The 15869-nt window shown below is 42.3% G+C and overlaps 1 long non-coding RNA gene across 1 annotated transcript; it reads left to right on the forward strand.

The window, feature by feature from the left end:
- Window positions 1-604: 604 nt before the first annotated feature.
- LOC137284422 (uncharacterized) lies at window positions 605-11316 on the forward strand. Its single transcript, XR_010956901.1, has 4 exons — window positions 605-835; window positions 1237-1368; window positions 8912-9084; window positions 10817-11316. It is a non-coding gene; the product is annotated as an uncharacterized lncRNA (long non-coding RNA).
- The last annotated feature ends 4553 nt before the right edge of the window (window positions 11317-15869 follow it).

Raw genomic sequence — 15869 nt, forward strand, 5'->3', positions numbered from 1 at the left:
AGTTTGTGGGGTTTTTTTGGGTATCAAAGTGTTGCCTGTAGTGTTGTCGTTCTAATGGTTATGCGTTCAATTTTGTCAGTGGTTAAAAGAACGTTATGTTAATTCATAACACATTAATACAATTTGTCAGTGAAACGCTTTATATTTTCACAAGTCCATGATCTATTTATAGCCAACATTGGATCATGCATCAAAAGCAGTTCCTGTGTAGCCGAATCTTAATGAGGTCAGGGCCGTGTTCAGAATCGCGCTCGATCCTGAACGCCTGTGCCCCGACGAGCGCCCCCGAGCGTCCGCGAACCATCCTCACAGCTACCTCGCCATGCGAACAAAGATGGCGCCCATGTTTAATGGAAAACAAACCCATCCAAATCATCATCATTAGTTAGCATCCACCTGACGAAGGGGCAAGGAAGAGCCAAGAAATGTTGCGTAAAGAATAAAGAAGAAGTAGACAACCATAACATTTTGTCTTATACATGTTTAATGTCATTCGTCACCACTCGTCCCTTTCCGTAACCTCCAACAAGAAGACGAAAAGCTATTCGGCTTTTCCCGGAATAACACGAGTTGGTCACGAATGGTTTATAGTAACCAAGCGCTCACCTCCGTTCAGGACCCGTGCGAGGGCTCGCGGGAGGCAGTCGCGCAGGCGCATGCGGCTCTGAACACGTCCCAGCATTCATTGACTCAAAATGTACATCATTTTGATTGGATGTTGGAGTGACAGATGCACGGGGAAAATGTGAAGATCGTTCACTTGAAGTCTTTCTCCCAACCTGGCAAGGTGGTTAAAAAGGTCATGGCAAGAGGATTTTGAATTGGTGATTTACAGGTTAGTTAAACGTGGTTGTATATCATAGGAGTAAATCATAAAAATATATTTCAGTTGTTGAAAGTAATTCAGTATTCGTGATTTATGCATTTTGTAGAAGTATATTTTGACTTACAGCTACTGTAGAAGTTCTTGGTGTCAATTACACTTGATTCACCTATGGGTATTTGAGTCCGAACATATTGTACATTAACTTTACTCGTTGGAATTTGTATTTCTACGTTAATTAAGATATATATATTAGGTCCGGTAAGACTTCCGCCCTTTCATTCTGAGTGTTTCATGTTTAGCGGCAATAGTGCAATTGTTATTTATCTCACGAATTTGCCATATGACTACATTTAATGAAATAGATATTTTGATTGTGCACTACATATATATATATACATATATCATTTCAGATTTGTGTGTACTTTAAGTAGACCACCGTCACAATTTGGAACCTCATTGAGGATGCAGTACTGAGCATCTTGTCAACTATCTTGGACCACCGCCTGCAGCATCAAATTGTGAACTCAACTCCCAGAAAGCAGGTGAGTCTGACCATTCCAAATTAACAATGAAATTCGTTTGCCATAGGAGGGGAAAGATTCTGCCTGTAACATCCAGTAGTTTTCTCATTCTATGCTAAGAATAGATCGGGGTTTTTTCGAGCATGGTTTGTCTCCCCTACCCCGAAACCTAACCGTACATAACACATTTCAAGCGGGGATTACGGACTGATATCTAACCCAAACGTATACAATACAATAATATTACAATATTTGAGTGCAGCACCACTTGCACTTCCTTATGAACATGGATGTTTGTACAGTAATGTCCGTTGAGAGAGAGAAAGCTGTGTATGTACGTGTAGCATTTTCAGATTCAAAAAGAAAGTAAAACGTCTAGAGACAAACACTAAAAATAGTGATGCAAGATGATTGTTAATCTTGCTGAAATAGTGATTTATCGACCTTCTTGAAACCGTCAACATCATGAAAGACACCCCATGCACGTATATGTGACTACTGCGTTGTGCACGTGCACGCCATGCGTTGTCTTGGGATGGCCATCAAGAGAAATGGCTGTGCGTTGAAATGACTACATTTATACTGCTTGTCCAAATGAAAACTTGTGGTATCCCTATTTTTCAAAGAGTGTGAGAAAATAAAACTATGCATAATGGCTGTGTACTGGAAGCGAACACGAGTTCTAGCTTCAGCCCCTGGTAAGAGTTCCGCTCGTACTCCCTTACCCTATCAAAAACCAAAATAGCAAACTAAAGTGCACTCTTCACCTCAAATACACATTCATTAAACCAGGAGAGGTGAAAAAAAGCAATCAGTGAACTTATTTCAGTGTTGGAATATTACTACAGGAAATGACTCCTTTTCACCAAGTACGAAGATGGGGGTACCGGCTGAACTCTTCTCACCCACCCCCTCTTTCCGGTAATGTCTCCGGTAATGTCTGCATAGAGCTGAAAGCTTTGCAGCCAACGCCACGAGCACAGACGCTAGAGCTGGGACATGTGACAGCGCTACGACTACATATTGTAACAGACTTACACCAACAGACAGATACAGTCGTATCGCTACGATAGGTTTGTGAAACGGGACCCTGGACATAGTACTTGACCACTTTAGAAATGCTATTATACACTGATGCAGATGATGGAAACGTTACCTCTCCTAAAATACTGTACGGACGAGATTTGCAGTGGTCTGGGAAAAGAAAATCTACGGAGGTATCAATAGCAGGGATATTCCTGGAGAAGTGTGTAAAATAGAATACAGTATGATGCTTAGTGGGGTGAAATATCCTCTGTTCATTTGCCCGTCGGTCATAAAGTGAGTCTGCAGTCGTTGGTTTCTGTTCAGTATAGATGCACTTGATACGTTACACTTGCAGGACTGGTACGATACATATAGATTACACCCGAATTTGGCCCAAAGTTCACGATTTGTTATATGGTCGTTTACAATATTTCTACAAGGGGCATGAACAATAATTTTTTTAACATAAAAGCAATTCGTTTTTGATGAGAGGCTTGACATGAATACACGGAATATATAACGAAATACAATATGAATTTAATAAAAGCATAAAATGATGAAAGATATGTGCTTTAAATGTTTAATATAACTCGGGAGATAATTGTACATTCAACATTTGTTTAAATACTTTGAGGTGTGAGATACGTTTGACTGTCAGAAAGTGTAAGAAGTGGTTACTGGTGCGCTATGCCGTGTTCAAAGTTCCTGTTGGGCCTGTAAATCTCAGGCGACTGGCCAGTGAATTTGGATGGGGTCGTTCTGAAAATACATCGGCCTCTCAGGCTTGTTACGTTATAACGCACTTTAAATCATGCACGATTATGGGCTGATCAAAATGTTTGCCATATTAGTAGCGTATTGATGAAATCCGTATCATGCCGACAATATTTTATGATCTATTTTTGTAATCTTTTGTATAGTTCTAAATTCAAATTTCGGGCAAGTGAAGTAACATTCAGGAATAGCTAGCCCGACTGGTTAGCAAAATTTGGAAGCAATTTCGTAGACTGATTGGAGCTTGTTTAGTGTTGGTATTTGGCACCGTGTAGCGGCGTACCGAGTCTTTTGTGGGTATATGTTGCTGACACCATTGTCTTCATCTCGGTTGTTTTCTCGCGGCATTTATAGCGACGAGATTTTGAAACATTAAAAACAAAAGTGGCAGATGTTTCGTTCAATAGACCAGCACTTAATTATATAATGCTTCTCTAATTGATTTTACTCTATTGTTCGTGAAACAACAGATCTTCTCAAATTCAGTAATCCCTAACCAGAATACCGGTCAGCGCGTAACAGCATGGTGCTGCATTGTCGACCGGTTGTTTTGACACTAGATTACCTCATATGTCCAGGGGCTGGGTAATTTGTCTGCAGTTGACTAATTATATATAATAAAGCTTTGATGCTGTGCACGGCAACCAATCCCAAGGGACTCTGTTGTCACATGACGGGGGCAAGTGGGAACATGGGACACACACCCCACCCAAAACTGTAATCTTCCTCTTTCTGCCTGAACCGTCAAGGTGACAACAAGCCGTTACCATTTGTGGACCGTGTTTTAGGTAAGGGCACCAGTTTGTCAAGTTTGCAACTAATTCTTTGGAATAAACGTTCAATGCTTAGTTATTTCGTTTATATGAAATATAATTGTGTACGTCTTTAATTGTATTGGATGATTAGGCAAACTGAGATTCAAACCTGGTGTTTGGTAACTGTCTAATAATTCTTTCTTTACCGAACAGGAAGAAACGCCATCTGTCACTTGTTACATATGCGCCTATGGTGTTTAGAAGCAACTATGTGTTCGTATGGTCTTTAATAATATTGTTTCCTTTAAAAAGTGTTATCACATCTTGTGTGTCACTTAGTTTATAGGACCCGTGAAGGTCCCGGGGTAGAATAGGCCTTCAGCAACCCATGCTTGCCATAAAACGTGACTATGCTTGTCGTAAGAGGCGACTAACGGGATCGGGTGGTCAGACTTGCTGACTTGGTTGACACATGTCATCGGTTCCCCATTGCGCAGGTCGATGCTCATGTTGTTGATCACTGGATTGTCTGGTCCAGACTCGATTATTTACAGACCGTCGCCATATAGCTGGAATATTGCTAAGTGCGACGTAAAACTAAACTCACACACTCACTCACTTAGTTTATAGTTACATTTCGTCATTATCGTATCTGTACAATGGGTCTTTCTGCCTGCATTGTCATGGTGACGCGCCACCTTAACCTTAACTCGGCCGTGACCTACATACTGAGCTGGACACAAGATCTACACCCCAAGGTTCGGGAACTGATTCCTTAATCAACTTGAACATAAGTGCTTGGAACATCCGTGGTCTGCAGTCGCACATACAATATAATTCATTTATGGACTTTTGTGCACAGTTTGATATATTTGGTCTTTTAGAAACGATGCAAAGCGATTCCACTACGCTTTATAGTCTATTCACAGAATGTGTGTCATGTAGCACCGGCAAAACGGTTACGGAAGTATGGTCGTTACTCTGGATTTGTGGCTGTTTATGTTCGAAAGGTGTTTGCGAAGGTTCTCCAAAGGATATATCCCAGCTGGGAAAATAGCGTCTTTTTCCACTTTTTCCAATTTCATTGTAGGATTCCTTTATGTACATCCAGAAGGATCCCCGCTTTATGTTGACCCAGATTCTAATGGCATTGATGAGCTTGATAAGAAATTAGCTGCTATTAGAGCAGATTATGGTGATGATATTCCTACAATACTTCTAGGCGATTTCAATTCGAGGGTGGGCACAAGCGATGATTATTTGTTGGAACATAATAGTGATTTGAACTTCTTACCGTTATCAGATTTGTATCGTGCCGACAGCTTCAGGGAGACTAGAGCAACACAAGACTCTACGGTAAATATGTATGGTCTGGCTCTTCTAGAAGTATGCAAGGTATGGGGTATACATGTAGTTAACGGTAGGAAAAAAAGGCGACGAAGCTGGGTCTATTACATGTATTACACACAATTTCTCAAGCCTTGTTGATTTCATATTGGCGTCCACCAATTGTTTCTACTTAATTCAGGATATGTTTGTCCACTCGCGGTCAGACTCTGACCACCTTCCTATATCGTGCATTATACAGGTATGCGTCGAGTATTGTAGCGAAAATCCGCAAGTGGTCAGTGATCGTCATGTAGAGTGTGTAAAACTCAAAAAGTTCAGGTGGAATAATGGTGGTTTACACCTTCAATGAGTCTGTAGTGTCTAATACAGCACGTTCTATATTAGATGAGTTCCTTGATCTAGTCCATTCTGATATCAATGGCGCCACCGAGAAACTTAAGTTTCTACACTGTGTAGGTAGTCACTTTAAATGTCGTGATGATCAAATCCCGAAAGCAAAGAATATGCAACCAAAATGGTTCGATGAAGAATGCGAAGGTTCTAAAAAATGTAACTTTCACTGGCTTAATATGTTCCGCAAATACAGATCAAAAGAAAATTTAAACATATACATTGAAGCAAAGAGACACTTTCGCCTCCTATGCAGAAATAAAAGTAGAATGTTTAACAGTGGTATTGCTGATGAGATTCAGAGTGCAGCTGTAAGTGGTGACTAAGAAGTTCTGGCATAAGATAAAATCTCTACTGAATACTTGTAATGAAAGTAACACAATTACAACAGGCAAGTGGGTGACATATTTTAAGAGTCTGTTAAACCCGGCATGTCGGGAAACAAATGTTGAGTTCAATGAGAATGTTGAAGAATTTTTGACACAGCATGATTACTGTACTGAATGTAACAATACTGACTTTCTGTCTGAACCAATTACAAGAGCAGAAATAGATAACGCGATCAAAGCGTTAAAATCTGGTAAATCCCAAGGTATTGATGGTGCACCACCCGAATTCTTTAAACATGCCCAATGTTTACTTCCCTACCTAGAAATATTGTTTAATGCTGTTCTAGATTGCGGCATTTTCCCTGGTATGTATGATAAGATATCTGCTTGTGTGAAAATAGGTAGTGTGCGCTCAGACGTATTTTCGACATCATCGGGACTACGGCAAGGATGCATTCTAAGTCCTGTTCTATTCATTTTCTTTATTAATGAATTAGTTGATGAAATGAATACATGTGGCGTACGAGGAATATTCGTGAAAAATGGAATGAATGATATACTTTTACTGTTATTTGCAGACGACGTCACTCTTATCGATGACACAGTAATAGGTCTACAAAGAAAACTGGATACGTTAAATTCATTCTGTATCAAATGGGGTCTAGAGGTTAACTTGGATAAATACAGCATTATTGTTTTCAGGAATGGTGGTTACCTTCGTAATAACGAAAAATGGTTTTATGACGGTACAAGCATGAATGTTTTACCTCATAAATATCTTGGCATTGTCTTTACATCGAAATTGTACTGGTCTAAAGCATGTGAAACATTAGCTTTACAAGCTAGGAAGGCTTCATTTCCTATTTTTTCTCTATTCAAGACATATCAAAGTATATCTTTGTCTGTGGCATCCACTATATTCGATAGCACAATTGCACCAATTTTACTTTATAGTACAGAAATATGGGGTTTTACTTATCGTGCAAACATTGAAAAAATGCACAGCTATTATTTCAAAAGATACCTTCGTGTTAGCAAAAATGAATCGTCAAATATTGTACTCGGTGAAACGGGTAGAAGCCACCTTTGTGTGCAGTATTTCACCCGTTGTATAAAATACTGGTGTAGACTCCTGAATATGGAAAGTTATCGCATCCCAAAGGCATGCTATGAACTGCTAAAAAGATATGACGACAGTGATGGCCACAATTGGGTATCCCGTGTACGTTTACTTTTATTTCATTCTGGATTTTCTTTTGTGTGGTTATCGCAAGACTGTGGCGAGGTAACAAGTTTTATAAATGTTTTTAAACAGATGTAAAGATATAGATTTCCAGAATTGGTATGCAAAAATCACTTCTTCGTCATTCTTAAATCATTACTCATCATATAAATCTGTACTTGAACCTGAAAAATATATATCAGTTTTGTTACGAAAAAATCTTTTACGTGTTTTATTTAAATTCAGATGCATGAGTCATAAACTTAAAATTCAACACCGTCACTATAATAGGATAAACTCTGATTCCATTAAATGTGATAAATGTAACTGTAATTTAATACAAGATGACTATCATTTCTTGCTCGTATGTCCATTTTACTCACAACAACGTTCTATGTACATTCCTGATTTTTATATTATATCCCCAACCAGATCAAAGTTTACTCAGTTGCTTGCAAGAAAGAACGTAAAACTACTTTAAAATATTGCAATTTACCTGAAACTGTTTACCTGTATAAACTTGTTAACCTGTCCATGTCCTATATTATGCTCACTTAATTGTACTCTTGGTCATGTGGCCATAAATACCGAATAAAGCTTTTCCTTCCTTCCTATGGTGTTTAGAAGCAACAATGTGTTCGTATAGTCTTTAATAATATTGTTTCCTTTAAAAAGTGTTATCACATCCTGTGTGTCACTTAGGTTATAGATAAATTTCGTCATTATCGTATCTGTGCAATGGCTCTTTCTGCCTGCATTGTCATGGTGACGCGCCACCCTAACCTATGGATTGAATTTTAGGGCATCTAGACTGGGTCCTAGTCAAAACGGCCAAAATGCCTGTACATTATTCATTTGATTTTGTTAAATACTCGTAACAAATTCCCAAGTTGTATTATTTGATATCAGGGTGTAAACATTACCAAAGTTATATCAGGCAACAAGACGTATTGTCGCCCCGAAAACAAGAGTATTCTCCTATGTCACCTAAACCTAGTGGACTCCAAACATTGAAATCGGAATTTTCTGAGCATTTGTCACAAGATAACACCAACTTTAGTATGATAGAAATAACCCATTTTTCAAAATCTTGTTTTTTCAGTTGATGATATATAAGTCGGTCATTTATGTACATGCACTTTTGTACTGGGTTGTCGCTTATACAATCGTCGGCCAGTGGAGCGTCCAGACTCATGCAGATTTTCCATGGCTGTTTTCTTATCTGAAAAGTGTAAGAACAAATACAATACATAGAGATTAACAATCAGCTGATCAATTACAACGCCTTGTGGAGATTAATCGGAACGTATACCCTACAGATCATAGATGGTGCTCATCCCAATATATGATTCGCAATGTGTTTGTGGAGGTATTAAGGACTCAGTTCGTGCACATTCGTCTTTTCCAGAGCAGAACCGTTCACTGATTCATTAAGTCTTGGCACATAGATAGATATAGGGGTGAACTGGTGCCTTTTAGTGGTTTTGGATGCCTGAATAAAATATATTTCTTTGCGTTTCCAAGACAAGTGTGGCTTCAAATGAATTTGGTAGTGCTGCTTTCAGTACTGCTCTTCCACTTTGCCATGTACACGCCAAAACATTTTACATAATCATATCTGGTTGACATATTCACGGAGAAAGTTTTGCCATTGCGGGGAATGTTGATGACTTTGTTTTGTTGCATCTATATAATATATTGTCCTGTCTTTCTTTTAGTTAGTCTCATTTTCTCGGAGAGGAGTGTCCTATCCAAGAACCCACCAATGCATCTCGAGAGGAATCTAAGAATCTGGAATGGGCTGCCCGAGATAACAAGACCATATTGGTAAAGTTTGAAGACACGGTCGGTTATTAAGAGCCGGAAAAGACTCTACCACGCTCTATGCAAGGTTTGTTATGACTAATGCTAGAAGAGGTAATGGCAGATATATTATTTTCCACCTTTTGCGTCAACATTTCCCTCTTGTCGGCGTGAGGAACTCTACATGACATTCAAATTGACGGCAGAATCGCTGAAAGCGTTAATGACATCATTGGGCAAACACTTGATTAACCGGAATCTGAAAGTAGCTGGAACCATAGTGTGTAATGTTCTAGTCTGTCTTGCAGTCCTAGACTAACAACTAGTCTCTGAAAGGAACATTTTACTGAAAAAAAGTTAATAGTTAAAAAATGATAATATTCTGAACTGGAGCCCTGAGACTTTAATTTTCTGAAGCTAAAGGAATCTAGACTTGTAACATTCTGCAGACTTGCATGGACTTTCTTGGATATATTTGCTTCAGGGTCTGTACTACAGACTATCGCAGTCCCTGAACTACATTATTTTGCCTACTGCCAAGCCTCGGCAGCGCGAAAGCCTTAAATGTTAACATCTGCAAGAATACTAACTCACTTTGCGGGGTCGCACTACAAAATAAGCATATCTAACTCCCATGGCTGGACGGACCAGCATCCTCACCAGTGATCTGGAATCTTGTCACAGTCTTCATCTGTCATCTCTTTACAAGCACACGAGGTGAAACAAGCTATAGTGGAGGCTGTGCACCGTTTCTGGTCTTGAAGAGACAAATCAAGCAAAATGTTGGGGAAAGGGTCCTTCTGAAAGTTGTAAGACGTATTGTTTGGATCTTGGGTCCACACATGGCAGCCCAACTGTTTACGTGGTTAAGGGTTTGACTGTAGGTAAAACCAGGATTGTATTTTGAGTTTTTGTATAGACTTATTGTGTGAAACTCTGTTGTGGTTGGATGTATCAGTTTATCTAACTGCTCAATTGTAAAACTCAGGTCACATGGTCAATCCGATATATATCTATTTTCATATTATACAAATGGAAACTTTTGAAGTTTGAGGAAAGTTTAAATTCCTAAATAATATTGTTGGTGGTCCGATCCTTGACCACCCAGTCTTCAAGTGACATTGTTGACTGCAAGTTTCCAAATTGTAAACTGTCATGCAGTAGGGTAACTAGACTGGACCACACGACGTGATGGCAGCAGGGAGAAAGGACAGGGCTTAACAGGAGGGCCAATAGTAGACGCCATGTCCGTCCGTAACCATTTTGTTTCCGGAGCATAACTCAAAAACCGTTCAACATCTTTGAACACAAATTTGGTAGATACAACAAACAAGATGGTGCCTTTTGCTATTTACAAATTTGGGAAATTTGTATTTTTCACGGGTTCAATGGAAACGAGTGCCATTTAGTCTACAAATCATTAAGCGGGGCTGTAACTGTCAGAGGATTTCTTCCTTTAAATGTATGAGGCCAGGGGCATATGTCATCTTCTGATGACTCTTGTTTGAACAATGCTTGCCATAAAAGGCGACTGCTTGTCGTAAGAGGCTACTAACGGGATGGTCAGGCTTGGTTGACACGTCATCGGTTTCCAATTGCGCAGATCGATGCTCATGTTGTTGTTCACTGGATTGTTTACAGAGTGCCGCTATATAGCTGGAATATTGCCAAGTGCAGCGTAAAACTAAACTCACTCTTGTTTGAACAAGACATACTTTTTGGGAACTGAATAGTCCTCTGGGATGTTGTACTTCACCGCGGTTATCCATGAAATGACAACTAATAAACTCGGCTGTTATATTTAAGCATTTCATTTTCAGAATGTTCTTGGGTAACAGGATAACCCACCCCCACTGCTACAACGTCAAGGTTTACCCACCCCCACTGCTACAACGTCAAGGTTTACCCACCCCCACTGCTACAACGTCAAGGTTTACCCACCCCCACTGCTACATCGTCGTCCGTCCACCGTCTTCAGAGACGTACATGACAAGGGACTCCTCCTCGGTGTCTCGTGACGGGTACGTCATCCCGAGTAACGTGGCTGCTGCTGCTACTGTCGTCCCTGGAAGCTGCTGCATCATTCCAGTAATACCATAAGGTCTAGCGATCGCTGCCCTAGAAAATGACGACTATGTGGAAACAGTAGTGCTGGCAGTCGTTGTCGCATTGTCTGATGTCACCTGATGTCGAGTTGGTTTGAAGACGTTGTAGAATAGTCGTCGCAGCTGCTACTACCACCAAGCATTTCTTTCTATTCACAATCCGTATTGTAGTGACAATTCTCATGAATCACTTTAAAGGCTGGTATACGTCTGTTTCTCCGTGTTTGTGAACTGGTTACCACGCTCTCAAACTCGTGGGATATACTCCGCGTTAAATATATCAGTACAATGTATATAGGTATAAGGTTGTGGCGCAGCGTCTCATATAAACCCCCACTGACCTGGAAATATTTGACTAGCTAGATGATCATTTCAACTTCTGTACCGTGGGTTCTTGTACGCCATGATGTGCGTACAATTTAAACTGTCCTATTGGAATGTGATCTTTTCGATGGAATGAAGTTCAGTACCTTTAATAGGGAATTGGGCTCTGTCAATTATACATTCCAGCCAGGGTGTGTGGGAGCCATATCGGATAGGCACCAATGACTTTATACACGTGTAACGTCGCTACCACCTACCCAACGATTGACGTCACAGGATGGTGCGACGTGGTGGTCTTCGCACAGAAATAAGCGTATGACGTCACAAGTAGTCTATGGGGATATGGTTGTAATGCGTGCGCGTTGCCTATTCCGCTCTCCAGTAATTCGCGAATGAACACTAACTATATGTGTACGATATGAAAAAATAAAATAAAATAATATTAAGTATACGCAACGTAAAATACAATATAATACAACATATGCAAGATTTTACACAACATAAAATACAAAATAATACAACATAGTAGTGTGGTGACAGCACATTTCCGAGGTGATGTAACGTGTCCTCTTGACAATCCCGTTTGCCTATTCCGCACGCTAATTCTAATGAACACTAATCATGTGTACGATATAAAAAAGCCCATTTTAATACAAGCATACGCAGCATAGAATACAATACAACATATGTAATATATCGCACAGACTAAAATACAACATATTAACATTCTAAAACACAGTAGTATGGTGACAGCATATTTCCGAGTTGACGTAACGTGATGCAACCTCAAATATGCTGCCACCAATGACGTCATACGGGTATGACGTCAGAACGACAAGACTCGCCTACCCAACCATTGACGTCACAGCATAGTGTCACGTGATCGCATGTCACAATGGGGATATGGTTGTATTGTGTGAATGCGTGCATGCGCGTGTATGTCAAATAATGTCCTCTTGACAACAATCCTTTTTCGCCTATTCCGCACGCTAATAATTCGCGAATGAACACTAACTATATGTGGACGATATCAAAAACATTTTAATACAAGCATAAAACACAGCATATGTTACATTATATACAACATATAACACAAAATAATACAACATTCTATAAAACATAAAACACAATATAGCATGAAATATCTACGTTTCAAAATGTTAGGCGACCTCTCCTACCACCACGAGTCCGGGGACGTCGGGTTAGTCTCCCGTCATCCCTATGCTCCTCGGCAGTCACGGATATGGTGTTGGTGGCAGGCGAGGCCTGGAAATGTGTTAAGGACACATCCTCCCCGTCATTCCACGGCACCCACTGCCCATGTTCTTCTTCTTCATCATCCTCATCTATGTACAGCGGCGAGTTTTCCGTTCGTCCATTAAACGGGGAGTCGCTGTCCTCATGAGAACCATCCAGCAGTCTTGGTGCGTGGGGACTATCTCCCTCGTCCTCCTCCTCTTCTCCTGCTGGTATGGTCCTGCTTATGGGGATAGCCACCCCCAAGTTCCCACGCCCGCTTCGTTCGTTCGTTTGGTGCTTTTGAAGTCGCCTTCGCCGGTTGGCATGTCGGCAGACCTATCCCTCCTTGGGATGCGTGGGGTGTCCCTCTTTGGGACGCATGGTTGTGGACGTGGTTGTGACTGCCAAGGGCTGGGGGTGTCCACCTTGTGATTGATGGGGGAGTGGGGTACACAGTGGCCTGTGTAATGGTTTTTTTTTTGGTTTTTTTTCCGCAGGGGAGTAGACACGGCTACTGGTGAAGGTTTCGATATCATCAGAGATGATTTCAGACGGGTCGATTTTATTGCATTCCGTACTGAATAGGGACCAATCTGCTTTGGAGAAGTTCCACCGCTCTCTAGGATTTATGTGGTGGTCGCATAGAGGGGGTGTGCCGAGGTGTGATGCACGGATAGTGATCACTTCCCATACTGTCATCATGGACCTGCCATTGGCAATCGTGGGCTAGGTCGTTTGTGGCAATAGCAAGATCTAGGCCTGTCCATCCGCCCCTGATGGGACAATGTCTAGTTTGAGAGCCGTCATTCAGAATTATGAGTCCTCGTGAGTCCACCCAGTCCTCCACCATCCTGCCGAAGCAGTCTGAGTGTTTGGCTCCTTCGTCCCACAGCGGGCTGTGGGCGTTGAAGTCGCCGAGGATTAGGCCTGAATGCCCGACCAGGTCCATGAGTTTGTTAAGCTCATGGATGTTGGTGGGTTCGGCAGTCCTGTGATAGACATTTGCGATTTTAATTTCTTTGCTATTTGCCAACGTGACTGAGATGACTTGGGTTTCAAGGCTTCCCACCTCTGATACGACCATACTGGATGTACAATTGTCGGCGACAAAAGTAACCAGTGCACCACCTGTCCGCCCCGTTCTATCTTTGCGGTATTGTATGAAGCCAGGTACGTTAAAGTTTGATCTCTTCCCCAGTTTCACTTCTTGAATTAGAATAACGTGGGGTGTCAGTGCCTTTTGCTGGACTAGGGCTTTGAGTTCGTGGCCGTTTGACCTCAGGCCGTTGGCATTCCATTGCAGTATTTTTAGGTACATGACAGTATTTGCCCAAGCTTTTTAATTGAGATTGTTAATCTGCTGTTTGAGATAGGTTGCAGATTGCCCGTAGGACAGCAGTTTGGTAGCCAGCTCCCTAGAATAATGAGATTTGACCCCGCATTGCTGTCCTGTCGTGTGCCTAGTTTGAGTAAGGCGGCACAAACGAACTCAACCAGTGTGTCTGGGATTGTCTGGTTGTGGGCTGCTTGGGTGCTGTCTGTATCTGGTACAGCATGCTTAACGCCGTTTTGTGTGGTCTCAACGGTGTTGGGAGCCACTTTTGTTTGGCCTTTTCTGCCCCTTTTGCCTCTTGGCCTTCTCCGCTTGGGTTTGGTTTTACCCTCACCCTTGACACTGGTTGCCGCAGTGTCGTTACGATTCTGTGGCTTGGCGGTTGACTTATCCACATTTCCCGCCTTACCGCTTCCCTTAGCCGCTTGTGTGTGCTTTTTTTGTAAAGTCTCCGTGTTTAGACTTTTTCTTTTAGTCTGCCTGCTCCTGCAGAAGTTCGAGAGGGCTGAGTGCCCTTGAACTTTGCAGTTCCTGCAATAGGGTGAGCAGTTGCCCTTGCAGACACTCTCTGGCTTGGAGCATGTCCTGCATTTTGCCTCGCTGCGACAATTTGCTTTCACATGTCCATAGCAGAAGCACTTCACGCACTGCTTGGGTCGCTTGAGGTAGGGTAGTGTTGCCACTACCTTACCTGCCACCCTAATCGTGTCTGGCACCTGTGTGCCTATTATGGTGAGTATTACTACTCTGGTGTTTTTCCCTTGGCTTTTAATCCTATACATGTCGCTGATAATAGGATCGCGCTGGGTTGGGTCGATTAGCTGCTGGTCGCTAATCTTATCTAGATGCACCGCGCATCTGGTGTGAGAGACCCACCCTGGCACTTTCCATATTACAGTTTTGCCAAGGATTTTGTTTTGGAGGCGTAAGGATTCATTTACGTTGTTGCCGCTAACAACGTATCCCCTGTTTGCTTTGTTTATTTTGTGGATGGAGATGGACTTACTAAGCTCCTCCTTAAGGGCTTGGGCAGAGACCCTGCTGGTGAGGGTGAGGGTGAGGTTGTAGTCTTTACAGTAGACTAGCCTCTCCCACGCCAGCTGTTTTGGAGGGTTAACCTTAGCCGGAGCTTTGGTTTGTTTAGTAGTGTCCTTGGATCTCTTAGAGTTCCTGATCCAAAGCTCATTTATCTGCTCGCTTTCCGACAAGCTGAGCCCGCTGAAGCTGATTCCCCCTTCAGGCAATTTCATCGCGGCTTGCGCGTATGAGAAGTTTGCCGTGGCAAACTTTCTCTTTTTAGGGTTCTCAGCTTCTGGGCTGAAGTGCAGCTTTGTCTTCCCGGGACGGAGCTGGGCAAGTTCTCCGTTTTTCAGAATAGAGCTGTCTCTTATGGGGTTGGGCATTCCCTCGGTTTCGGAGTCCATTTCTATATTTGGTGGGGTAGTCACGGCTACCCCTATGTGTGTATGTTGGCCCCGAGAGCTGGGCGGGCTCTCGGGCTCGATCCCCGTGGGAGTCGAGTCCTGGCTAGGGGCGGCATATCCCCATTTAGGCCAGTTGCCTCTCCGGGAGCAGACACGGCTGCTTCCCCCGCTTTGTTGGGAATAGTCACGGCTATTCCCTTTTTGTAACAGCGAGCTCCCCCTCGCTTCCCCTCCCTTCTTTTCTCTCTTTGGGGGAGCAGACACGGCCGCTCCCCTGCCTTTTGGGGTGGTCACGGCCACTCCCTTCATATTTGGGGTGGACACGGCCATCCCCTTCCTCTCCTTGCAGGGAGTGGACACGGCCACTCCCTTTTCCTCGCCTTGGGGAATGGTCACGGCCATTCCCTTCCTCTCCAGAGCGGGTGTGGTCACGGCCACTCCCGTTTTC

The sequence above is a fragment of the Haliotis asinina genome, chromosome 5 (assembly GCF_037392515.1).
Source record: "Haliotis asinina isolate JCU_RB_2024 chromosome 5, JCU_Hal_asi_v2, whole genome shotgun sequence".
NCBI classification, from domain to species: Eukaryota; Metazoa; Mollusca; class Gastropoda; order Lepetellida; family Haliotidae; genus Haliotis; species Haliotis asinina.